We start from the raw sequence: 24550 nt of genomic DNA, 5'->3' as shown, positions 1-24550 counted from the left end.
TAAAATTGAGGCACTTGTCAACATCTGCAAGTCTGCACTTGCGCACTAAGAGCAAACACTTGGCTGTCATGGGGTGGGATTTGAACCCACGCCTCCAGGAAAGATCATGCAGCTATCCTCAAATACGCAGGTGTGAAAAAAAAGTGCAAAGCGCAAAGAAAAAATGGTGACATTAAGAGTCCAATTCTTGGGATGAAGTATAAAGACTGGATCAGTTTGTCACTTACTGGTGGTGATCTTCCACGATCTGATTGAGTATTTCGTATTCAAAGGTTGAACGGAGGAAAGCTTGAAGGACTTTTTCTACCTTTCTTCAAGTTGCTGGTTTAGAAGCAGGATTTTGACATCAGCCTAGTATGTGTATAAATGTTTCTTCAGATATATCCTATCAGAACCCTGAAAAAGAAACCTGAGTGGTTTCCAAAGCTTGCAGCAACATCAATTGACCATTCAAAGGAATCTTATCTGCAAGGTTAATTAGCTTCTCTCCCCGAGAACAAGCATATTATGTTCTACTGGCTAACGGGGTTCCAATGTTCCTTTTGAGCATCAGCCTAGAAGTTAGGCACCAGTGAGAATGAAACTCACACCCCGTGGTTTAACCAGACCAGTGGCCTATGAAGCAGGAAGAAAAGGGATTGGCGTGGTGTTTTTTTCCCCTTTCTGATGGAGGGTTTCTTGTTCCTCAAACTGCTTTCAAAGTTGACTTCGGGAGCTAGCCTGTCAGAAGTGGGATTCGAACCCACGCCTCCAGAGGAGACTGCAACCTGAACGCAGCGCCTTAGACCGCTCGGCCATCCTGACTCTCATGTGGCAGTATGCTTTGGCGCTTCGTGGTGATACTAGACATCATGGTAAGCGTTAAGCATAAAATTGAGGCACTTGTCAACATCTGCAAGTCTGCACTTGCGCAGAACAGAGCAACTTTGCCGCTCCTCACACAGACCCCCGCTGGAATCCCAATCCGTGACGCGTAAGAGCAAACACTTGGCTGTCATGGGGTGGGATTTGAACCCACGCCTCCAGGAAAGATCATGCAGCTATCCTCAAATACGCAGGTGTGAAAAAAAAATGCAAAGCGCAAAGAAAAAATGGTGACATTAAGAGTCCAATTCTTGGGATGAAGTATAAAGACTGGATCAGTTTGTCACTTACTGGTGGTGATCTTCCACGATCTGATTGAGTATTTCGCATTCAAAGGTTGAACGGAGGAAAGCTTGAAGGACTTTTTCTACCTTTCTTCAAGTTGCTGGTTTAGAAGCAGGATTTTGACATCAGCCTAGTATGTGTATAAATGTTTCTTCAGATATATCCTATCAGAACCCTGAAAAAGAAACCTGAGTGGTTTCCAAAGCTTGCAGCAACATCAATTGACCATTCAAAGGAATCTTATCTGCAAGGTTAATTAGCTTCTCTCCCCGAGAACAAGCATATTATGTTCTACTGGCTAACGGGGTTCCAATGTTCCTTTTGAGCATCAGCCTAGAAGTTAGGCACCAGTGAGAATGAAACTCACACCCCGTGGTTTAACCAGACCAGTGGCCTATGAAGCAGGAAGAAAAGGGATTGGCGTGGTGTTTTTTTCCCCTTTCTGATGGAGGGTTTCTTGTTCCTCAAACTGCTTTCAAAGTTGACTTCGGGAGCCCTGAGAAAAATGGCCTTGCTTAATATTTAAGGAAAAGCTAGCCTGTCAGAAGTGGGATTCGAACCCACGCCTCCAGAGGAGACTGCGACCTGAACGCAGCGCCTTAGACCGCTCGGCCATCCTGACTCTCATGTGGCAGTATGCTTTGGCGCTTCGTGGTGATACTAGACATCATGGTAAGCGTTAAGCATAAAATTGAGGCACTTGTCAACATCTGCAAGTCTGTACTTGCGCAGAACAGAGCAACTTTGCCGCTCCTCACACAGACCCCCGCTGGAATCCCAATCCGTGACGCGTAAGAGCAAACACTTGGCTGTCATGGGGTGGGATTTGAACCCACGCCTCCAGGAAAGATCATGCAGCTATCCTCAAATACGCAGGTGTGAAAAAAAAATGCAAAGCGCAAAGAAAAAATGGTGACATTAAGAGTCCAATTCTTGGGATGAAGTATAAAGACTGGATCAGTTTGTCACTTACTGGTGGTGATCTTCCACGATCTGATTGAGTATTTCGCATTCAAAGGTTGAACGGAGGAAAGCTTGAAGGACTTTTTCTACCTTTCTTCAAGTTGCTGGTTTAGAAGCAGGATTTTGACATCAGCCTAGTATGTGTATAAATGTTTCTTCAGATATATCCTATCAGAACCCTGAAAAAGAAACCTGAGTGGTTTCCAAAGCTTGCAGCAACATCAATTGACCATTCAAAGGAATCTTATCTGCAAGGTTAATTAGCTTCTCTCCCCGAGAACAAGCATATTATGTTCTACTGGCTAACGGGGTTCCAATGTTCCTTTTGAGCATCAGCCTAGAAGTTAGGCACCAGTGAGAATGAAACTCACACCCCGTGGTTTAACCAGACCAGTGGCCTATGAAGCAGGAAGAAAAGGGATTGGCGTGGTGTTTTTTTCCCCTTTCTGATGGAGGGTTTCTTGTTCCTCAAACTGCTTTCAAAGTTGACTTCGGGAGCCCTGAGAAAAATGGCCTTGCTTAATATTTAAGGAAAAGCTAGCCTCCTTTCTGATGGAGGGTTTCTTGTTCCTCAAACTGCTTTCAAAGTTGACTTCGGGAGCCCTGAGAAAAATGGCCTTGCTTAATATTTAAGGAAAAGCTAGCCTCCTTTCTGATGGAGGGTTTCTTGTTCCTCAAACTGCTTTCAAAGTTGACTTCGGGGGGACTTCGAGCCCTGAGAAAAATGGCCTTGCTTAATATTTAAGGAAAAGCTAGCCTGTCAGAAGTGGGATTCGAACCCACGCCTCCAGAGGAGACTGCGACCTGAACGCAGCGCCTTAGACCGCTCGGCCATCCTGACTCTCATGTGGCAGTATGCTTTGGCGCTTCGTGGTGATACTAGACATCATGGTAAGCGTTAAGCATAAAATTGAGGCACTTGTCAACATCTGCAAGTCTGCACTTGCGCAGAACAGAGCAACTTTGCCGCTCCTCACACAGACCCCCGCTGGAATCCCAATCCGTGACGCGTAAGAGCAAACACTTGGCTGTCATGGGGTGGGATTTGAACCCACGCCTCCAGGAAAGATCATGCAGCTATCCTCAAATACGCAGGTGTGAAAAAAAAATGCAAAGCGCAAAGAAAAAATGGTGACATTAAGAGTCCAATTCTTGGGATGAAGTATAAAGACTGGATCAGTTTGTCACTTACTGGTGGTGATCTTCCACGATCTGATTGAGTATTTCGCATTCAAAGGTTGAACGGAGGAAAGCTTGAAGGACTTTTTCTACCTTTCTTCAAGTTGCTGGTTTAGAAGCAGGATTTTGACATCAGCCTAGTATGTGTATAAATGTTTCTTCAGATATATCCTATCAGAACCCTGAAAAAGAAACCTGAGTGGTTTCCAAAGCTTGCAGCAACATCAATTGACCATTCAAAGGAATCTTATCTGCAAGGTTAATTAGCTTCTCTCCCCGAGAACAAGCATATTATGTTCTACTGGCTAACGGGGTTCCAATGTTCCTTTTGAGCATCAGCCTAGAAGTTAGGCACCAGTGAGAATGAAACTCACACCCTGTGGTTTAACCAGACCAGTGGCCTATGAAGCAGGAAGAAAAGGGATTGGCGTGGTGTTTTTTTCCCCTTTCTGATGGAGGGTTTCTTGTTCCTCAAACTGCTTTCAAAGTTGACTTCGGGAGCTAGCCTGTCAGAAGTGGGATTCGAACCCACGCCTCCAGAGGAGACTGCAACCTGAACGCAGCGCCTTAGACCGCTCGGCCATCCTGACTCTCATGTGGCAGTATGCTTTGGCGCTTCGTGGTGATACTAGACATCATGGTAAGCGTTAAGCATAAAATTGAGGCACTTGTCAACATCTGCAAGTCTGCACTTGCGCAGAACAGAGCAACTTTGCCGCTCCTCACACAGACCCCCGCTGGAATCCCAATCCGTGACGCGTAAGAGCAAACACTTGGCTGTCATGGGGTGGGATTTGAACCCACGCCTCCAGGAAAGATCATGCAGCTATCCTCAAATACGCAGGTGTGAAAAAAAAATGCAAAGCGCAAAGAAAAAATGGTGACATTAAGAGTCCAATTCTTGGGATGAAGTATAAAGACTGGATCAGTTTGTCACTTACTGGTGGTGATCTTCCACGATCTGATTGAGTATTTCGCATTCAAAGGTTGAACGGAGGAAAGCTTGAAGGACTTTTTCTACCTTTCTTCAAGTTGCTGGTTTAGAAGCAGGATTTTGACATCAGCCTAGTATGTGTATAAATGTTTCTTCAGATATATCCTATCAGAACCCTGAAAAAGAAACCTGAGTGGTTTCCAAAGCTTGCAGCAACATCAATTGACCATTCAAAGGAATCTTATCTGCAAGGTTAATTAGCTTCTCTCCCCGAGAAAAGCATATTATGTTCTACTGGCTAACGGGGTTCCAATGTTCCTTTTGAGCATCAGCCTAGAAGTTAGGCACCAGTGAGAATGAAACTCACACCCCGTGGTTTAACCAGACCAGTGGCCTATGAAGCAGGAAGAAAAGGGATTGGCGTGGTGTTTTTTTCCCCTTTCTGATGGAGGGTTTCTTGTTCCTCAAACTGCTTTCAAAGTTGACTTCGGGAGCCCTGAGAAAAATGGCCTTGCTTAATATTTAAGGAAAAGCTAGCCTGTCAGAAATAGGATTCGAACCCACGCCTCCAGAGGAGACTGCGACCTGAACGCAGCGCCTTAGACCGCTCGGCCATCCTGACTCTCATGTGGCAGTATGCTTTGGCGCTTCGTGGTGATACTAGACATTATGGTAAGCGTTAAGCATAAAATTGAGGCACTTGTCAACATCTGCAAGTCTGCACTTGCGCACTAAGAGCAAACACTTGGCTGTCATGGGGTGGGATTTGAACCCACGCCTCCAGGAAAGATCATGCAGCTATCCTCAAATACGCAGGTGTGAAAAAAAAATGCAAAGCGCAAAGAAAAAATGGTGACATTAAGAGTCCAATTCTTGGGATGAAGTATAAAGACTGGATCAGTTTGTCACTTACTGGTGGTGATCTTCCACGATCTGATTGAGTATTTCGCATTCAAAGGTTGAACGGAGGAAAGCTTGAAGGACTTTTTCTACCTTTCTTCAAGTTGCTGGTTTAGAAGCAGGATTTTGACATCAGCCTAGTATGTGTATAAATGTTTCTTCAGATATATCCTATCAGAACCCTGAAAAAGAAACCTGAGTGGTTTCCAAAGCTTGCAGCAACATCAATTGACCATTCAAAGGAATCTTATCTGCAAGGTTAATTAGCTTCTCTCCCCGAGAACAAGCATATTATGTTCTACTGGCTAACGGGGTTCCAATGTTCCTTTTGAGCATCAGCCTAGAAGTTAGGCACCAGTGAGAATGAAACTCACACCCCGTGGTTTAACCAGACCAGTGGCCTATGAAGCAGGAAGAAAAGGGATTGGTGTTTTTTTCCCCTTTCTGATGGAGGGTTTCTTGTTCCTCAAACTGCTTTCAAAGTTGACTTCGGGAGCCCTGAGAAAAATGGCCTTGCTTAATATTTAAGGAAAAGCTAGCCTCCTTTCTGATGGAGGGTTTCTTGTTCCTCAAACTGCTTTCAAAGTTGACTTCGGGAGCCCTGAGAAAAATGGCCTTGCTTAATATTTAAGGAAAAGCTAGCCTCCTTTCTGATGGAGGGTTTCTTGTTCCTCAAACTGCTTTCAAAGTTGACTTCGGGGGGACTTCGAGCCCTGAGAAAAATGGCCTTGCTTAATATTTAAGGAAAAGCTAGCCTGTCAGAAGTGGGATTCGAACCCACGCCTCCAGAGGAGACTGCGACCTGAACGCAGCGCCTTAGACCGCTCGGCCATCCTGACTCTCATGTGGCAGTATGCTTTGGCGCTTCGTGGTGATACTAGACATCATGGTAAGCGTTAAGCATAAAATTGAGGCACTTGTCAACATCTGCAAGTCTGCACTTGCGCAGAACAGAGCAACTTTGCCGCTCCTCACACAGACCCCCGCTGGAATCCCAATCCGTGACGCGTAAGAGCAAACACTTGGCTGTCATGGGGTGGGATTTGAACCCACGCCTCCAGGAAAGATCATGCAGCTATCCTCAAATACGCAGGTGTGAAAAAAAAATGCAAAGCGCAAAGAAAAAATGGTGACATTAAGAGTCCAATTCTTGGGATGAAGTATAAAGACTGGATCAGTTTGTCACTTACTGGTGGTGATCTTCCACGATCTGATTGAGTATTTCGCATTCAAAGGTTGAACGGAGGAAAGCTTGAAGGACTTTTTCTACCTTTCTTCAAGTTGCTGGTTTAGAAGCAGGATTTTGACATCAGCCTAGTATGTGTATAAATGTTTCTTCAGATATATCCTATCAGAACCCTGAAAAAGAAACCTGAGTGGTTTCCAAAGCTTGCAGCAACATCAATTGACCATTCAAAGGAATCTTATCTGCAAGGTTAATTAGCTTCTCTCCCCGAGAACAAGCATATTATGTTCTACTGGCTAACGGGGTTCCAATGTTCCTTTTGAGCATCAGCCTAGAAGTTAGGCACCAGTGAGAATGAAACTCACACCCCGTGGTTTAACCAGACCAGTGGCCTATGAAGCAGGAAGAAAAGGGATTGGCGTGGTGTTTTTTTCCCCTTTCTGATGGAGGGTTTCTTGTTCCTCAAACTGCTTTCAAAGTTGACTTCGGGAGCCCTGAGAAAAATGGCCTTGCTTAATATTTAAGGAAAAGCTAGCCTCCTTTCTGATGGAGGGTTTCTTGTTCCTCAAACTGCTTTCAAAGTTGACTTCGGGAGCCCTGAGAAAAATGGCCTTGCTTAATATTTAAGGAAAAGCTAGCCTCCTTTCTGATGGAGGGTTTCTTGTTCCTCAAACTGCTTTCAAAGTTGACTTCGGGGGGACTTCGAGCCCTGAGAAAAATGGCCTTGCTTAATATTTAAGGAAAAGCTAGCCTGTCAGAAGTGGGATTCGAACCCACGCCTCCAGAGGAGACTGCGACCTGAACGCAGCGCCTTAGACCGCTCGGCCATCCTGACTCTCATGTGGCAGTATGCTTTGGCGCTTCGTGGTGATACTAGACATCATGGTAAGCGTTAAGCATAAAATTGAGGCACTTGTCAACATCTGCAAGTCTGCACTTGCGCAGAACAGAGCAACTTTGCCGCTCCTCACACAGACCCCCGCTGGAATCCCAATCCGTGACGCGTAAGAGCAAACACTTGGCTGTCATGGGGTGGGATTTGAACCCACGCCTCCAGGAAAGATCATGCAGCTATCCTCAAATACGCAGGTGTGAAAAAAAAATGCAAAGCGCAAAGAAAAAATGGTGACATTAAGAGTCCAATTCTTGGGATGAAGTATAAAGACTGGATCAGTTTGTCACTTACTGGTGGTGATCTTCCACGATCTGATTGAGTATTTCGCATTCAAAGGTTGAACGGAGGAAAGCTTGAAGGACTTTTTCTACCTTTCTTCAAGTTGCTGGTTTAGAAGCAGGATTTTGACATCAGCCTAGTATGTGTATAAATGTTTCTTCAGATATATCCTATCAGAACCCTGAAAAAGAAACCTGCGTGGTTTCCAAAGCTTGCAGCAACATCAATTGACCATTCAAAGGAATCTTATCTGCAAGGTTAATTAGCTTCTCTCCCCGAGAACAAGCATATTATGTTCTACTGGCTAACGGGGTTCCAATGTTCCTTTTGAGCATCAGCCTAGAAGTTAGGCACCAGTGAGAATGAAACTCACACCCTGTGGTTTAACCAGACCAGTGGCCTATGAAGCAGGAAGAAAAGGGATTGGCGTGGTGTTTTTTTCCCCTTTCTGATGGAGGGTTTCTTGTTCCTCAAACTGCTTTCAAAGTTGACTTCGGGAGCTAGCCTGTCAGAAGTGGGATTCGAACCCACGCCTCCAGAGGAGACTGCGACCTGAACGCAGCGCCTTAGACCGCTCGGCCATCCTGACTCTCATGTGGCAGTATGCTTTGGCGCTTCGTGGTGATACTAGACATCATGGTAAGCGTTAAGCATAAAATTGAGGCACTTGTCAACATCTGCAAGTCTGCACTTGCGCAGAACAGAGCAACTTTGCCGCTCCTCACACAGACCCCCGCTGGAATCCCAATCCGTGACGCGTAAGAGCAAACACTTGGCTGTCATGGGGTGGGATTTGAACCCACGCCTCCAGGAAAGATCATGCAGCTATCCTCAAATACGCAGGTGTGAAAAAAAAATGCAAAGCGCAAAGAAAAAATGGTGACATTAAGAGTCCAATTCTTGGGATGAAGTATAAAGACTGGATCAGTTTGTCACTTACTGGTGGTGATCTTCCACGATCTGATTGAGTATTTCGCATTCAAAGGTTGAACGGAGGAAAGCTTGAAGGACTTTTTCTACCTTTCTTCAAGTTGCTGGTTTAGAAGCAGGATTTTGACATCAGCCTAGTATGTGTATAAATGTTTCTTCAGATATATCCTATCAGAACCCTGAAAAAGAAACCTGCGTGGTTTCCAAAGCTTGCAGCAACATCAATTGACCATTCAAAGGAATCTTATCTGCAAGGTTAATTAGCTTCTCTCCCCGAGAACAAGCATATTATGTTCTACTGGCTAACGGGGTTCCAATGTTCCTTTTGAGCATCAGCCTAGAAGTTAGGCACCAGTGAGAATGAAACTCACACCCTGTGGTTTAACCAGACCAGTGGCCTATGAAGCAGGAAGAAAAGGGATTGGCGTGGTGTTTTTTTCCCCTTTCTGATGGAGGGTTTCTTGTTCCTCAAACTGCTTTCAAAGTTGACTTCGGGAGCTAGCCTGTCAGAAGTGGGATTCGAACCCACGCCTCCAGAGGAGACTGCAACCTGAACGCAGCGCCTTAGACCGCTCGGCCATCCTGACTCTCATGTGGCAGTATGCTTTGGCGCTTCGTGGTGATACTAGACATCATGGTAAGCGTTAAGCATAAAATTGAGGCACTTGTCAACATCTGCAAGTCTGTACTTGCGCAGAACAGAGCAACTTTGCCGCTCCTCACACAGACCCCCGCTGGAATCCCAATCCGTGACGCGTAAGAGCAAACACTTGGCTGTCATGGGGTGGGATTTGAACCCACGCCTCCAGGAAAGATCATGCAGCTATCCTCAAATACGCAGGTGTGAAAAAAAAATGCAAAGCGCAAAGAAAAAATGGTGACATTAAGAGTCCAATTCTTGGGATGAAGTATAAAGACTGGATCAGTTTGTCACTTACTGGTGGTGATCTTCCACGATCTGATTGAGTATTTCGCATTCAAAGGTTGAACGGAGGAAAGCTTGAAGGACTTTTTCTACCTTTCTTCAAGTTGCTGGTTTAGAAGCAGGATTTTGACATCAGCCTAGTATGTGTATAAATGTTTCTTCAGATATATCCTATCAGAACCCTGAAAAAGAAACCTGAGTGGTTTCCAAAGCTTGCAGCAACATCAATTGACCATTCAAAGGAATCTTATCTGCAAGGTTAATTAGCTTCTCTCCCCGAGAAGAAGCATATTATGTTCTACTGGCTAACGGGGATCCAATGTTCCTTTTGAGCATCAGCCTAGAAGTTAGGCACCAGTGAGAATGAAACTCACACCCCGTGGTTTAACCAGACCAGTGGCCTATGAAGCAGGAAGAAAAGGGATTGGCGTGGTGTTTTTTTCCCCTTTCTGATGGAGGGTTTCTTGTTCCTCAAACTGCTTTCAAAGTTGACTTCGGGAGCCCTGAGAAAAATGGCCTTGCTTAATATTTAAGGAAAAGCTAGCCTGTCAGAAATAGGATTCGAACCCACGCCTCCAGAGGAGACTGCGACCTGAACGCAGCGCCTTAGACCGCTCGGCCATCCTGACTCTCATGTGGCAGTATGCTTTGGCGCTTCGTGGTGATACTAGACATTATGGTAAGCGTTAAGCATAAAATTGAGGCACTTGTCAACATCTGCAAGTCTGCACTTGCGCACTAAGAGCAAACACTTGGCTGTCATGGGGTGGGATTTGAACCCACGCCTCCAGGAAAGATCATGCAGCTATCCTCAAATACGCAGGTGTGAAAAAAAAATGCAAAGCGCAAAGAAAAAATGGTGACATTAAGAGTCCAATTCTTGGGATGAAGTATAAAGACTGGATCAGTTTGTCACTTACTGGTGGTGATCTTCCACGATCTGATTGAGTATTTCGCATTCAAAGGTTGAACGGAGGAAAGCTTGAAGGACTTTTTCTACCTTTCTTCAAGTTGCTGGTTTAGAAGCAGGATTTTGACATCAGCCTAGTATGTGTATAAATGTTTCTTCAGATATATCCTATCAGAACCCTGAAAAAGAAACCTGAGTGGTTTCCAAAGCTTGCAGCAACATCAATTGACCATTCAAAGGAATCTTATCTGCAAGGTTAATTAGCTTCTCTCCCCGAGAACAAGCATATTATGTTCTACTGGCTAACGGGGTTCCAATGTTCCTTTTGAGCATCAGCCTAGAAGTTAGGCACCAGTGAGAATGAAACTCACACCCCGTGGTTTAACCAGACCAGTGGCCTATGAAGCAGGAAGAAAAGGGATTGGCGTGGTGTTTTTTTCCCCTTTCTGATGGAGGGTTTCTTGTTCCTCAAACTGCTTTCAAAGTTGACTTCGGGAGCCCTGAGAAAAATGGCCTTGCTTAATATTTAAGGAAAAGCTAGCCTCCTTTCTGATGGAGGGTTTCTTGTTCCTCAAACTGCTTTCAAAGTTGACTTCGGGAGCCCTGAGAAAAATGGCCTTGCTTAATATTTAAGGAAAAGCTAGCCTCCTTTCTGATGGAGGGTTTCTTGTTCCTCAAACTGCTTTCAAAGTTGACTTCGGGGGGACTTCGAGCCCTGAGAAAAATGGCCTTGCTTAATATTTAAGGAAAAGCTAGCCTGTCAGAAGTGGGATTCGAACCCACGCCTCCAGAGGAGACTGCGACCTGAACGCAGCGCCTTAGACCGCTCGGCCATCCTGACTCTCATGTGGCAGTATGCTTTGGCGCTTCGTGGTGATACTAGACATCATGGTAAGCGTTAAGCATAAAATTGAGGCACTTGTCAACATCTGCAAGTCTGCACTTGCGCAGAACAGAGCAACTTTGCCGCTCCTCACACAGACCCCCGCTGGAATCCCAATCCGTGACGCGTAAGAGCAAACACTTGGCTGTCATGGGGTGGGATTTGAACCCACGCCTCCAGGAAAGATCATGCAGCTATCCTCAAATACGCAGGTGTGAAAAAAAAATGCAAAGCGCAAAGAAAAAATGGTGACATTAAGAGTCCAATTCTTGGGATGAAGTATAAAGACTGGATCAGTTTGTCACTTACTGGTGGTGATCTTCCACGATCTGATTGAGTATTTCGCATTCAAAGGTTGAACGGAGGAAAGCTTGAAGGACTTTTTCTACCTTTCTTCAAGTTGCTGGTTTAGAAGCAGGATTTTGACATCAGCCTAGTATGTGTATAAATGTTTCTTCAGATATATCCTATCAGAACCCTGAAAAAGAAACCTGAGTGGTTTCCAAAGCTTGCAGCAACATCAATTGACCATTCAAAGGAATCTTATCTGCAAGGTTAATTAGCTTCTCTCCCCGAGAACAAGCATATTATGTTCTACTGGCTAACGGGGTTCCAATGTTCCTTTTGAGCATCAGCCTAGAAGTTAGGCACCAGTGAGAATGAAACTCACACCCCGTGGTTTAACCAGACCAGTGGCCTATGAAGCAGGAAGAAAAGGGATTGGCGTGGTGTTTTTTTCCCCTTTCTGATGGAGGGTTTCTTGTTCCTCAAACTGCTTTCAAAGTTGACTTCGGGAGCCCTGAGAAAAATGGCCTTGCTTAATATTTAAGGAAAAGCTAGCCTCCTTTCTGATGGAGGGTTTCTTGTTCCTCAAACTGCTTTCAAAGTTGACTTCGGGAGCCCTGAGAAAAATGGCCTTGCTTAATATTTAAGGAAAAGCTAGCCTCCTTTCTGATGGAGGGTTTCTTGTTCCTCAAACTGCTTTCAAAGTTGACTTCGGGGGGACTTCGAGCCCTGAGAAAAATGGCCTTGCTTAATATTTAAGGAAAAGCTAGCCTGTCAGAAGTGGGATTCGAACCCACGCCTCCAGAGGAGACTGCGACCTGAACGCAGCGCCTTAGACCGCTCGGCCATCCTGACTCTCATGTGGCAGTATGCTTTGGCGCTTCGTGGTGATACTAGACATCATGGTAAGCGTTAAGCATAAAATTGAGGCACTTGTCAACATCTGCAAGTCTGCACTTGCGCAGAACAGAGCAACTTTGCCGCTCCTCACACAGACCCCCGCTGGAATCCCAATCCGTGACGCGTAAGAGCAAACACTTGGCTGTCATGGGGTGGGATTTGAACCCACGCCTCCAGGAAAGATCATGCAGCTATCCTCAAATACGCAGGTGTGAAAAAAAAATGCAAAGCGCAAAGAAAAAATGGTGACATTAAGAGTCCAATTCTTGGGATGAAGTATAAAGACTGGATCAGTTTGTCACTTACTGGTGGTGATCTTCCACGATCTGATTGAGTATTTCGCATTCAAAGGTTGAACGGAGGAAAGCTTGAAGGACTTTTTCTACCTTTCTTCAAGTTGCTGGTTTAGAAGCAGGATTTTGACATCAGCCTAGTATGTGTATAAATGTTTCTTCAGATATATCCTATCAGAACCCTGAAAAAGAAACCTGAGTGGTTTCCAAAGCTTGCAGCAACATCAATTGACCATTCAAAGGAATCTTATCTGCAAGGTTAATTAGCTTCTCTCCCCGAGAACAAGCATATTATGTTCTACTGGCTAACGGGGTTCCAATGTTCCTTTTGAGCATCAGCCTAGAAGTTAGGCACCAGTGAGAATGAAACTCACACCCCGTGGTTTAACCAGACCAGTGGCCTATGAAGCAGGAAGAAAAGGGATTGGCGTGGTGTTTTTTTCCCCTTTCTGATGGAGGGTTTCTTGTTCCTCAAACTGCTTTCAAAGTTGACTTCGGGAGCCCTGAGAAAAATGGCCTTGCTTAATATTTAAGGAAAAGCTAGCCTCCTTTCTGATGGAGGGTTTCTTGTTCCTCAAACTGCTTTCAAAGTTGACTTCGGGAGCCCTGAGAAAAATGGCCTTGCTTAATATTTAAGGAAAAGCTAGCCTCCTTTCTGATGGAGGGTTTCTTGTTCCTCAAACTGCTTTCAAAGTTGACTTCGGGGGGACTTCGAGCCCTGAGAAAAATGGCCTTGCTTAATATTTAAGGAAAAGCTAGCCTGTCAGAAGTGGGATTCGAACCCACGCCTCCAGAGGAGACTGCGACCTGAACGCAGCGCCTTAGACCGCTCGGCCATCCTGACTCTCATGTGGCAGTATGCTTTGGCGCTTCGTGGTGATACTAGACATCATGGTAAGCGTTAAGCATAAAATTGAGGCACTTGTCAACATCTGCAAGTCTGCACTTGCGCAGAACAGAGCAACTTTGCCGCTCCTCACACAGACCCCCGCTGGAATCCCAATCCGTGACGCGTAAGAGCAAACACTTGGCTGTCATGGGGTGGGATTTGAACCCACGCCTCCAGGAAAGATCATGCAGCTATCCTCAAATACGCAGGTGTGAAAAAAAAATGCAAAGCGCAAAGAAAAAATGGTGACATTAAGAGTCCAATTCTTGGGATGAAGTATAAAGACTGGATCAGTTTGTCACTTACTGGTGGTGATCTTCCACGATCTGATTGAGTATTTCGCATTCAAAGGTTGAACGGAGGAAAGCTTGAAGGACTTTTTCTACCTTTCTTCAAGTTGCTGGTTTAGAAGCAGGATTTTGACATCAGCCTAGTATGTGTATAAATGTTTCTTCAGATATATCCTATCAGAACCCTGAAAAAGAAACCTGCGTGGTTTCCAAAGCTTGCAGCAACATCAATTGACCATTCAAAGGAATCTTATCTGCAAGGTTAATTAGCTTCTCTCCCCGAGAACAAGCATATTATGTTCTACTGGCTAACGGGGTTCCAATGTTCCTTTTGAGCATCAGCCTAGAAGTTAGGCACCAGTGAGAATGAAACTCACACCCTGTGGTTTAACCAGACCAGTGGCCTATGAAGCAGGAAGAAAAGGGATTGGCGTGGTGTTTTTTTCCCCTTTCTGATGGAGGGTTTCTTGTTCCTCAAACTGCTTTCAAAGTTGACTTCGGGAGCTAGCCTGTCAGAAGTGGGATTCGAACCCACGCCTCCAGAGGAAACTGCAACCTGAACGCAGCGCCTTAGACCGCTCGGCCATCCTGACTCTCATGTGGCAGTATGCTTTGGCGCTTCGTGGTGATACTAGACATCATGGTAAGCGTTAAGCATAAAATTGAGGCACTTGTCAACATCTGCAAGTCTGCACTTGCGCAGAACAGAGCAACTTTGCCGCTCCTCACACAGACCCCCGCTGGAATCCCAATCCGTGACGCGTAAGAGCAAACACTTGGCTGTCATGGGGTGGGATTTGAACCCACGCCTCCAGGAAAGATCATGCAGCTATCCTCAAATACGCAGGTGTGAAAAAAAAATGCAAAGCGCAAAGAAAAAATGGTGACATTAAGAGTCCAATTCTTGGGATGAAGTATAAAGACTGGATCAGTTTGTCACTTACTGGTGGTGATCTTCCACGATCTGATTGAGTATTTCGCATTCAAAGGTTGAACGGAGGAAAGCTTGAAGGACTTTTTCTACCTTTCTTCAAGTTGCTGGTTTAGAAGCAGGATTTTGACATCAGCCTAGTATGTGTATAAATGTTTCTTCAGATATATCCTATCAGAACCCTGAAAAAGAAACCTGAGTGGTTTCCAAAGCTTGCAGCAACATCAATTGACCATTCAAAGGAATCTTATCTGCAAGGTTAATTAGCTTCTCTCCCCGAGAACAAGCATATTATGTTCTACTGGCTAACGGGGTTCCAATGTTCCTTTTGAGCATCAGCCTAGAAGTTAGGCACCAGTGAGAATGAAACTCACACCCCGTGGTTTAACCAGACCAGTGGCCTATGAAGCAGGAAGAAAAGGGATTGGCGTGGTGTTTTTTTCCCCTTTCTGATGGAGGGTTTCTTGTTCCTCAAACTGCTTTCAAAGTTGACTTCGGGAGCCCTGAGAAAAATGGCCTTGCTTAATATTTAAGGAAAAGCTAGCCTGTCAGAAGTGGGATTCGAACCCACGCCTCCAGAGGAGACTGCGACCTGAACGCAGCGCCTTAGACCGCTCGGCCATCCTGACTCTCATGTGGCAGTATGCTTTGGCGCTTCGTGGTGATACTAGACATCATGGTAAGCGTTAAGCATAAAATTGAGGCACTTGTCAACATCTGCAAGTCTGTACTTGCGCAGAACAGAGCAACTTTGCCGCTCCTCACACAGACCCCCGCTGGAATCCCAATCCGTGACGCGTAAGAGCAAACACTTGGCTGTCATGGGGTGGGATTTGAACCCACGCCTCCAGGAAAGATCATGCAGCTATCCTCAAATACGCAGGTGTGAAAAAAAAATGCAAAGCGCAAAGAAAAAATGGTGACATTAAGAGTCCAATTCTTGGGATGAAGTATAAAGACTGGATCAGTTTGTCACTTACTGGTGGTGATCTTCCACGATCTGATTGAGTATTTCGCATTCAAAGGTTGAACGGAGGAAAGCTTGAAGGACTTTTTCTACCTTTCTTCAAGTTGCTGGTTTAGAAGCAGGATTTTGACATCAGCCTAGTATGTGTATAAATGTTTCTTCAGATATATCCTATCAGAACCCTGAAAAAGAAACCTGAGTGGTTTCCAAAGCTTGCAGCAACATCAATTGACCATTCAAAGGAATCTTATCTGCAAGGTTAATTAGCTTCTCTCCCCGAGAAGAAGCATATTATGTTCTACTGGCTAACGGGGTTCCAATGTTCCTTTTGAGCATCAGCCTAGAAGTTAGGCACCAGTGAGAATGAAACTCACACCCCGTGGTTTAACCAGACCAGTGGCCTATGAAGCAGGAAGAAAAGGGATTGGCGTGGTGTTTTTTTCCCCTTTCTGATGGAGGGTTTCTTGTTCCTCAAACTGCTTTCAAAGTTGACTTCGGGAGCCCTGAGAAAAATGGCCTTGCTTAATATTTAAGGAAAAGCTAGCCTGTCAGAAATAGGATTCGAACCCACGCCTCCAGAGGAGACTGCGACCTGAACGCAGCGCCTTAGACCGCTCGGCCATCCTGACTCTCATGTGGCAGTATGCTTTGGCGCTTCGTGGTGATACTAGACATTATGGTAAGCGTTAAGCATAAAATTGAGGCACTTGTCAACATCTGCAAGTCTGCACTTGCGCACTAAGAGCAAACACTTGGCTGTCATGGGGTGGGATTTGAACCCACGCCTCCAGGAAAGATCATGCAGCTATCCTCAAATACGCAGGTGTGAAAAAAAAATGCAAAGCGCAAAGAAAAAATGGTGACATTAAGAGTCCAATTCTTGGGATGAAGTATAAAGACTGGATCAGTTTGTCACTTACTGGTGGTGATCTTCCACGATCTGATTGAGTATTTCGCATTCAAAGGTTGAACGGAGGAAAGCTTGAAGGACTTTTTCTACCTTTCTTCAAGTTGCTGGTTTAGAAGCAGGATTTTGACATCAGCCTAGTATGTGTATAAATGTTTCTTCAGATATATCCTATCAGAACCCTGAAAAAGAAACCTGCGTGGTTTCCAAAGCTTGCAGCAACATCAATTGACCATTCAAAGGAATCTTATCTGCAAGGTTAATTAGCTTCTCTCCCCGAGAACAAGCATATTATGTTCTACTGGCTAACGGGGTTCCAATGTTCCTTTTGAGCATCAGCCTAGAAGTTAGGCACCAGTGAGAATGAAACTCACACCCTGTGGTTTAACCAGACCAGTGGCCTATGAAGCAGGAAGAAAAGGGATTGGCGTGGTGTTTTTTTCCCCTTTCTGATGGAGGGTTTCTTGTTCCTCAAACTGCTTTCAAAGTTGACTTCGGGAGCCCTGAGAAAAATGGCCTTGCTTAATATTTAAGGAAAAGCTAGCCTCCTTTCTGATGGAGGGTTTCTTGTTCCTCAAACTGCTTTCAAAGTTGACTTCGGGAGCCCTGAGAAAAATGGCCTTGCTTAATATTTAAGGAAAAGCTAGCCTCCTTTCTGATGGAGGGTTTCTTGTTCCTCAAACTGCTTTCAAAGTTGACTTCGGGGGGACTTCGAGCCCTGAGAAAAATGGCCTTGCTTAATATTTAAGGAAAAGCTAGCCTGTCAGAAGTGGGATTCGAACCCACGCCTCCAGAGGAGACTGCGACCTGAACGCAGCGCCTTAGACCGCTCGGCCATCCTGACTCTCATGTGGCAGTATGCTTTGGCGCTTCGTGGTGATACTAGACATCATGGTAAGCGTTAAGCATAAAATTGAGGCACTTGTCAACATCTGCAAGTCTGCACTTGCGCAGAACAGAGCAACTTTGCCGCTCCTCACACAGACCCCCGCTGGAATCCCAATCCGTGACGCGTAAGAGCAAACACTTGGCTGTCATGGGGTGGGATTTGAACCCACGCCTCCAGGAAAGATCATGCAGCTATCCTCAAATACGCAGGTGTGAAAAAAAAATGCAAAGCGCAAAGAAAAAATGGTGACATTAAGAGTCCAATTCTTGGGATGAAGTATAAAGACTGGATCAGTTTGTCACTTACTGGTGGTGATCTTCCACGATCTGATTGAGTATTTCGCATTCAAAGGTTGAACGGAGGAAAGCTTGAAGGACTTTTTCTACCTTTCTTCAAGTTGCTGGTTTAGAAGCAGGATTTTGACATCAGCCTAGTATGTGTATAAATGTTTCTTCAGATATATCCTATCAGAACCCTGAAAAAGAAACCTGAGTGGTTTCCAAAGCTTGCAGCAACATCAATTGACCATTCAAAGGAATCTTATCTGCAAGGTTAATTAGCTTCTCTCCCCGAGAACAAGCATATTATGTTCTACTGGCTAACGGGGTTCCAATGTTCCTTTTGAGCATCAGCCTAGAAGTTAGGCACCAGTGAGAATGAAACTCACACCCCGTGGTTTAACCAGACCAGTGGCCTATGAAGCAGGAAGAAAAGGGATTGGCGTGGTGTTTTTTTCCCCTTTCTGATGGAGGGTTTCTTGTTCCTCAAACTGCTTTCAAAGTTGACTTCGGGAGCCCTGAGAAAAATGGCCTTGCTTAATATTTAAGGAAAAGCTAGCCTCCTTTCTGATGGAGGGTTTCTTGTTCCTCAAACTGCTTTCAAAGTTGACTTCGGGAGCCCTGAGAAAAATGGCCTTGCTTAATATTTAAGGAAAAGCTAGCCTCCTTTCTGATGGAGGGTTTCTTGTTCCTCAAACTGCTTTCAAAGTTGACTTCGGGGGGACTTCGAGCCCTGAGAAAAATGGCCTTGCTTAATATTTAAGGAAAAGCTAGCCTGTCAGAAGTGGGATTCGAACCCACGCCTCCAGAGGAGACTGCGACCTGAACGCAGCGCCTTAGACCGCTCGGCCATCCTGACTCTCATGTGGCAGTATGCTTTGGCGCTTCGTGGTGATACTAGACATCATGGTAAGCGTTAAGCATAAAATTGAGGCACTTGTCAACATCTGCAAGTCTGCACTTGCGCAGAACAGAGCAACTTTGCCGCTCCTCACACAGACCCCCGCTGGAATCCCAATCCGTGACGCGTAAGAGCAAACACTTGGCTGTCATGGGGTGGGATTTGAACCCACGCCTCCAGGAAAGATCATGCAGCTATCCTCAAATACGCAGGTGTGAAAAAAAAATGCAAAGCGCAAAGAAAAAATGGTGACATTAAGAGTCCAATTCTTGGGATGAAGTATAAAGACTGGATCAGTTTGTCACTTACTGGTGGTGATCTTCCACGATCTGATTGAGTATTTCGCATTCAAAGGTTGAACGGAGGAAAGCTTGAAGGACTTTTTCTACCTTTCTTCAAGTTGCTGGTTTAGAAGCAGGATTTTGACATCAGCCTAGTATGTGTATAAATGTTTCTTCAGATATATCCTATCAGAACCCTGAAAAAGAAACCTGAGTGGTTTCCAAAGCTTGCAGCAACATCAATTGACCATTCAAAGGAATCTTATCTGCAAGGTTAATTAGCTTCTCTCCCCGAGAACAAGCATATTATGTTCTACTGGCTAACGGGGTTCCAATGTTCCTTTTGAGCATCAGCCTAGAAGTTAGGCACCAGTGAGAATGAAACTCACACCCTGTGGTTTAACCAGACCAGTGGCCTATGAAGCAGGAAGAAAAGGGATTGGCGTGGTGTTTTTTTCCCCTTTCTGATGGAGGGTTTCTTGTTCCTCAAACTGCTTTCAAAGTTGACTTCGGGAGCTAGCCTGTCAGAAGTGGGATTCGAACCCACGCCTCCAGAGGAGACTGCGACCTGAACGCAGCGCCTTAGACCGCTCGGCCATCCTGACTCTCATGTGGCAGTATGCTTTGGCGCTTCGTGGTGATACTAGACATCATGGTAAGCGTTAAGCATAAAATTGAGGCACTTGTCAACATCTGCAAGTCTGCACTTGCGCAGAACAGAGCAACTTTGCCGCTCCTCACACAGACCCCCGCTGGAATCCCAATCCGTGACGCGTAAGAGCAAACACTTGGCTGTCATGGGGTGGGATTTGAACCCACGCCTCCAGGAAAGATCATGCAGCTATCCTCAAATACGCAGGTGTGAAAAAAAAATGCAAAGCGCAAAGAAAAAATGGTGACATTAAGAGTCCAATTCTTGGGATGAAGTATAAAGACTGGATCAGTTTGTCACTTACTGGTGGTGATCTTCCACGATCTGATTGAGTATTTCGCATTCAAAGGTTGAACGGAGGAAAGCTTGAAGGACTTTTTCTACCTTTCTTCAAGTTGCTGGTTTAGAAGCAGGATTTTGACATCAGCCTAGTATGTGTATAAATGTTTCTTCAGATATATCCTATCAGAACCCTGAAAAAGAAACCTGAGTGGTTTCCAAAGCTTGCAGCAACATCAATTGACCATTCAAAGGAATCTTATCTGCAAGGTTAATTAGCTTCTCTCCCCGAGAACAAGCATATTATGTTCTACTGGCTAACGGGGTTCCAATGTTCCTTTTGAGCATCAGCCTAGAAGTTAGGCACCAGTGAGAATGAAACTCACACCCCGTGGTTTAACCAGACCAGTGGCCTATGAAGCAGGAAGAAAAGGGATTGGCGTGGTGTTTTTTTCCCCTTTCTGATGGAGGGTTTCTTGTTCCTCAAACTGCTTTCAAAGTTGACTTCGGGAGCCCTGAGAAAAATGGCCTTGCTTAATATTTAAGGAAAAGCTAGCCTGTCAGAAGTGGGATTCGAACCCACGCCTCCAGAGGAGACTGCGACCTGAACGCAGCGCCTTAGACCGCTCGGCCATCCTGACTCTCATGTGGCAGTATGCTTTGGCGCTTCGTGGTGATACTAGACATCATGGTAAGCGTTAAGCATAAAATTGAGGCACTTGTCAACATCTGCAAGTCTGTACTTGCGCAGAACAGAGCAACTTTGCCGCTCCTCACACAGACCCCCGCTGGAATCCCAATCCGTGACGCGTAAGAGCAAACACTTGGCTGTCATGGGGTGGGATTTGAACCCACGCCTCCAGGAAAGATCATGCAGCTATCCTCAAATACGCAGGTGTGAAAAAAAAATGCAAAGCGCAAAGAAAAAATGGTGACATTAAGAGTCCAATTCTTGGGATGAAGTATAAAGACTGGATCAGTTTGTCACTTACTGGTGGTGATCTTCCACGATCTGATTGAGTATTTCGCATTCAAAGGTTGAACGGAGGAAAGCTTGAAGGACTTTTTCTACCTTTCTTCAAGTTGCTGGTTTAGAAGCAGGATTTTGACATCAGCCTAGTATGTGTATAAATGTTTCTTCAGATATATCCTATCAGAACCCTGAAAAAGAAACCTGAGTGGTTTCCAAAGCTTGCAGCAACATCAATTGACCATTCAAAGGAATCTTATCTGCAAGGTTAATTAGCTTCTCTCCCCGAGAAGAAGCATATTATGTTCTACTGGCTAACGGGGTTCCAATGTTCCTTTTGAGCATCAGCCTAGAAGTTAGGCACCAGTGAGAATGAAACTCACACCCCGTGGTTTAACCAGACCAGTGGCCTATGAAGCAGGAAGAAAAGGGATTGGCGTGGTGTTTTTTTCCCCTTTCTGATGGAGGGTTTCTTGTTCCTCAAACTGCTTTCAAAGTTGACTTCGGGAGCCCTGAGAAAAATGGCCTTGCTTAATATTTAAGGAAAAGCTAGCCTGTCAGAAATAGGATTCGAACCCACGCCTCCAGAGGAGACTGCGACCTGAACGCAGCGCCTTAGACCGCTCGGCCATCCTGACTCTCATGTGGCAGTATGCTTTGGCGCTTCGTGGTGATACTAGACATTATGGTAAGCGTTAAGCATAAAATTGAGGCACTTGTCAACATCTGCAAGTCTGCACTTGCGCACTAAGAGCAAACACTTGGCTGTCATGGGGTGGGATTTGAACCCACGCCTCCAGGAAAGATCATGCAGCTATCCTCAAATACGCAGGTGTGAAAAAAAAATGCAAAGCGCAAAGAAAAAATGGTGACATTAAGAGTCCAATTCTTGGGATGAAGTATAAAGACTGGATCAGTTTGTCACTTACTGGTGGTGATCTTCCACGATCTGATTGAGTATTTCGCATTCAAAGGTTGAACGGAGGAAAGCTTGAAGGACTTTTTCTACCTTTCTTCAAGTTGCTGGTTTAGAAGCAGGATTTTGACATCAGCCTAGTATGTGTATAAATGTTTCTTCAGATATATCCTATCAGAACCCTGAAAAAGAAACCTGAGTGGTTTCCAAAGCTTGCAGCAACATCAATTGACCATTCAAAGGAATCTTATCTGCAAGGTTAATTAGCTTCTCTCCCCGAGAACAAGCATATTATGTTCTACTGGCTAACGGGGTTCCAATGTTCCTTTTGAGCATCAGCCTAGAAGTTAGGCACCAGTGAGAATGAAACTCACACCCCGTGGTTTAACCAGACCAGTGGCCTATGAAGCAGGAAGAAAAGGGATTGGCGTGGTGTTTTTTTCCCCTTTCTGATGGAGGGTTTCTTGTTCCTCAAACTGCTTTCAAAGTTGACTTCGGGAGCCCTGAGAAAAATGGCCTTGCTTAATATTTAAGGAAAAGCTAGCCTCCTTTCTGATGGAGGGTTTCTTGTTCCTCAAACTGCTTTCAAAGTTGACTTCGGGAGCCCTGAGAAAAATGGCCTTGCTTAATATTTAAGGAAAAGCTAGCCTCCTTTCTGATGGAGGGTTTCTTGTTCCTCAAACTGCTTTCAAAGTTGACTTCGGGGGGACTTCGAGCCCTGAGAAAAATGGCCTTGCTTAATATTTAAGGAAAAGCTAGCCTGTCAGAAGTGGGATTCGAACCCACGCCTCCAGAGGAGACTGCGACCTGAACGCAGCGCCCTAGACCGCTCGGCCATCCTGACTCTCATGTGGCAGTATGCTTTGGCGCTTCGTGGTGATACTAGACATCATGGTAAGCGTTAAGCATAAAATTGAGGCACTTGTCAACATCTGCAAGTCTGCACTTGCGCAGAACAGAGCAACTTTGCCGCTCCTCACACAGACCCCCGCTGGAATCCCAATCCGTGACGCGTAAGAGCAAACACTTGGCTGTCATGGGGTGGGATTTGAACCCACGCCTCCAGGAAAGATCATGCAGCTATCCTCAAATACGCAGGTGTGAAAAAAAAATGCAAAGCGCAAAGAAAAAATGGTGACATTAAGAGTCCAATTCTTGGGATGAAGTATAAAGACTGGATCAGTTTGTCACTTACTGGTGGTGATCTTCCACGATCTGATTGAGTATTTCGCATTCAAAGGTTGAACGGAGGAAAGCTTGAAGGACTTTTTCTACCTTTCTTCAAGTTGCTGGTTTAGAAGCAGGATTTTGACATCAGCCTAGTATGTGTATAAATGTTTCTTCAGATATATCCTATCAGAACCCTGAAAAAGAAACCTGAGTGGTTTCCAAAGCTTGCAGCAACATCAATTGACCATTCAAAGGAATCTTATCTGCAAGGTTAATTAGCTTCTCTCCCCGAGAACAAGCATATTATGTTCTACTGGCTAACGGGGTTCCAATGTTCCTTTTGAGCATCAGCCTAGAAGTTAGGCACCAGTGAGAATGAAACTCACACCCCGTGGTTTAACCAGACCAGTGGCCTATGAAGCAGGAAGAAAAGGGATTGGCGTGGTGTTTTTTTCCCCTTTCTGATGGAGGGTTTCTTGTTCCTCAAACTGCTTTCAAAGTTGACTTCGGGAGCCCTGAGAAAAATGGCCTTGCTTAATATTTAAGGAAAAGCTAGCCTCCTTTCTGATGGAGGGTTTCTTGTTCCTCAAACTGCTTTCAAAGTTGACTTCGGGAGCCCTGAGAAAAATGGCCTTGCTTAATATTTAAGGAAAAGCTAGCCTCCTTTCTTGTTCCTCAAACTGCTTTCAAAGTTGACTTCGGGGGGACTTCGAGCCCTGAGAAAAATGGCCTTGCTTAATATTTAAGGAAAAGCTAGCCTGTCAGAAGTGGGATTCGAACCCACGCCTCCAGAGGAGACTGCGACCTGAACGCAGCGCCTTAGACCGCTCGGCCATCCTGACTCTCATGTGGCAGTATGCTTTGGCGCTTCGTGGTGATACTAGACATCATGGTAAGCGTTAAGCATAAAATTGAGGCACTTGTCAACATCTGCAAGTCTGCACTTGCGCAGAACAGAGCAACTTTGCCGCTCCTCACACAGACCCCCGCTGGAATCCCAATCCGTGACGCGTAAGAGCAAACACTTGGCTGTCATGGGGTGGGATTTGAACCCACGCCTCCAGGAAAGATCATGCAGCTATCCTCAAATACGCAGGTGTGAAAAAAAAATGCAAAGCGCAAAGAAAAAATGGTGACATTAAGAGTCCAATTCTTGGGATGAAGTATAAAGACTGGATCAGTTTGTCACTTACTGGTGGTGATCTTCCACGATCTGATTGAGTATTTCGCATTCAAAGGTTGAACGGAGGAAAGCTTGAAGGACTTTTTCTACCTTTCTTCAAGTTGCTGGTTTAGAAGCAGGATTTTGACATCAGCCTAGTATGTGTATAAATGTTTCTTCAGATATATCCTATCAGAACCCTGAAAAAGAAACCTGCGTGGTTTCCAAAGCTTGCAGCAACATCAATTGACCATTCAAAGGAATCTTATCTGCAAGGTTAATTAGCTTCTCTCCCCGAGAACAAGCATATTATGTTCTACTGGCTAACGGGGTTCCAATGTTCCTTTTGAGCATCAGCCTAGAAGTTAGGCACCAGTGAGAATGAAACTCACACCCTGTGGTTTAACCAGACCAGTGGCCTATGAAGCAGGAAGAAAAGGGATTGGCGTGGTGTTTT

The 24550-nt window shown here is 45.1% G+C and overlaps 22 non-coding genes across 22 annotated transcripts; all 22 read right to left on the bottom strand.

The window, feature by feature from the left end:
* Positions 1 to 721: 721 nt before the first annotated feature.
* On the bottom strand, positions 722 to 804 carry TRNAL-CAG (transfer RNA leucine (anticodon CAG)). The gene has a single exon. It is a non-coding gene; the product is annotated as a tRNA-Leu (tRNA).
* An 884-nt stretch (positions 805 to 1688) lies between these two features.
* TRNAL-CAG (transfer RNA leucine (anticodon CAG)) lies at positions 1689 to 1771 on the bottom strand. The gene has a single exon. It is a non-coding gene; the product is annotated as a tRNA-Leu (tRNA).
* A 1099-nt stretch (positions 1772 to 2870) lies between these two features.
* TRNAL-CAG (transfer RNA leucine (anticodon CAG)) lies at positions 2871 to 2953 on the bottom strand. Its single transcript has one exon. It is a non-coding gene; the product is annotated as a tRNA-Leu (tRNA).
* An 845-nt stretch (positions 2954 to 3798) lies between these two features.
* TRNAL-CAG (transfer RNA leucine (anticodon CAG)) lies at positions 3799 to 3881 on the bottom strand. The gene has a single exon. It is a non-coding gene; the product is annotated as a tRNA-Leu (tRNA).
* Positions 3882 to 4764: 883 nt separating this feature from the next.
* TRNAL-CAG (transfer RNA leucine (anticodon CAG)) lies at positions 4765 to 4847 on the bottom strand. The gene has a single exon. It is a non-coding gene; the product is annotated as a tRNA-Leu (tRNA).
* Positions 4848 to 5881: 1034 nt separating this feature from the next.
* On the bottom strand, positions 5882 to 5964 carry TRNAL-CAG (transfer RNA leucine (anticodon CAG)). The gene has a single exon. It is a non-coding gene; the product is annotated as a tRNA-Leu (tRNA).
* A 1099-nt stretch (positions 5965 to 7063) lies between these two features.
* Positions 7064 to 7146, bottom strand: TRNAL-CAG (transfer RNA leucine (anticodon CAG)). Its single transcript has one exon. It is a non-coding gene; the product is annotated as a tRNA-Leu (tRNA).
* An 845-nt stretch (positions 7147 to 7991) lies between these two features.
* Positions 7992 to 8074, bottom strand: TRNAL-CAG (transfer RNA leucine (anticodon CAG)). Its single transcript has one exon. It is a non-coding gene; the product is annotated as a tRNA-Leu (tRNA).
* An 845-nt stretch (positions 8075 to 8919) lies between these two features.
* On the bottom strand, positions 8920 to 9002 carry TRNAL-CAG (transfer RNA leucine (anticodon CAG)). The gene has a single exon. It is a non-coding gene; the product is annotated as a tRNA-Leu (tRNA).
* Positions 9003 to 9886: 884 nt separating this feature from the next.
* On the bottom strand, positions 9887 to 9969 carry TRNAL-CAG (transfer RNA leucine (anticodon CAG)). The gene has a single exon. It is a non-coding gene; the product is annotated as a tRNA-Leu (tRNA).
* Positions 9970 to 11008: 1039 nt separating this feature from the next.
* Positions 11009 to 11091, bottom strand: TRNAL-CAG (transfer RNA leucine (anticodon CAG)). The gene has a single exon. It is a non-coding gene; the product is annotated as a tRNA-Leu (tRNA).
* A 1099-nt stretch (positions 11092 to 12190) lies between these two features.
* TRNAL-CAG (transfer RNA leucine (anticodon CAG)) lies at positions 12191 to 12273 on the bottom strand. The gene has a single exon. It is a non-coding gene; the product is annotated as a tRNA-Leu (tRNA).
* A 1099-nt stretch (positions 12274 to 13372) lies between these two features.
* TRNAL-CAG (transfer RNA leucine (anticodon CAG)) lies at positions 13373 to 13455 on the bottom strand. Its single transcript has one exon. It is a non-coding gene; the product is annotated as a tRNA-Leu (tRNA).
* Positions 13456 to 15267: 1812 nt separating this feature from the next.
* On the bottom strand, positions 15268 to 15350 carry TRNAL-CAG (transfer RNA leucine (anticodon CAG)). The gene has a single exon. It is a non-coding gene; the product is annotated as a tRNA-Leu (tRNA).
* Positions 15351 to 16234: 884 nt separating this feature from the next.
* Positions 16235 to 16317, bottom strand: TRNAL-CAG (transfer RNA leucine (anticodon CAG)). Its single transcript has one exon. It is a non-coding gene; the product is annotated as a tRNA-Leu (tRNA).
* A 1039-nt stretch (positions 16318 to 17356) lies between these two features.
* Positions 17357 to 17439, bottom strand: TRNAL-CAG (transfer RNA leucine (anticodon CAG)). Its single transcript has one exon. It is a non-coding gene; the product is annotated as a tRNA-Leu (tRNA).
* Positions 17440 to 18538: 1099 nt separating this feature from the next.
* Positions 18539 to 18621, bottom strand: TRNAL-CAG (transfer RNA leucine (anticodon CAG)). Its single transcript has one exon. It is a non-coding gene; the product is annotated as a tRNA-Leu (tRNA).
* An 845-nt stretch (positions 18622 to 19466) lies between these two features.
* On the bottom strand, positions 19467 to 19549 carry TRNAL-CAG (transfer RNA leucine (anticodon CAG)). Its single transcript has one exon. It is a non-coding gene; the product is annotated as a tRNA-Leu (tRNA).
* An 884-nt stretch (positions 19550 to 20433) lies between these two features.
* On the bottom strand, positions 20434 to 20516 carry TRNAL-CAG (transfer RNA leucine (anticodon CAG)). The gene has a single exon. It is a non-coding gene; the product is annotated as a tRNA-Leu (tRNA).
* An 884-nt stretch (positions 20517 to 21400) lies between these two features.
* TRNAL-CAG (transfer RNA leucine (anticodon CAG)) lies at positions 21401 to 21483 on the bottom strand. The gene has a single exon. It is a non-coding gene; the product is annotated as a tRNA-Leu (tRNA).
* Positions 21484 to 22522: 1039 nt separating this feature from the next.
* On the bottom strand, positions 22523 to 22605 carry TRNAL-CAG (transfer RNA leucine (anticodon CAG)). The gene has a single exon. It is a non-coding gene; the product is annotated as a tRNA-Leu (tRNA).
* Positions 22606 to 23690: 1085 nt separating this feature from the next.
* TRNAL-CAG (transfer RNA leucine (anticodon CAG)) lies at positions 23691 to 23773 on the bottom strand. The gene has a single exon. It is a non-coding gene; the product is annotated as a tRNA-Leu (tRNA).
* Between the last annotated feature and the right edge of the window lie 777 nt (positions 23774 to 24550).

Source organism: Eleutherodactylus coqui, chromosome 7 (assembly GCF_035609145.1).
Source record: "Eleutherodactylus coqui strain aEleCoq1 chromosome 7, aEleCoq1.hap1, whole genome shotgun sequence".
Taxonomy (NCBI): Eukaryota; Metazoa; Chordata; class Amphibia; order Anura; family Eleutherodactylidae; genus Eleutherodactylus; species Eleutherodactylus coqui.
Note: the sequence above shows the minus strand (reverse complement) of the source record. Positions and strands in the feature narration are given on the sequence as shown.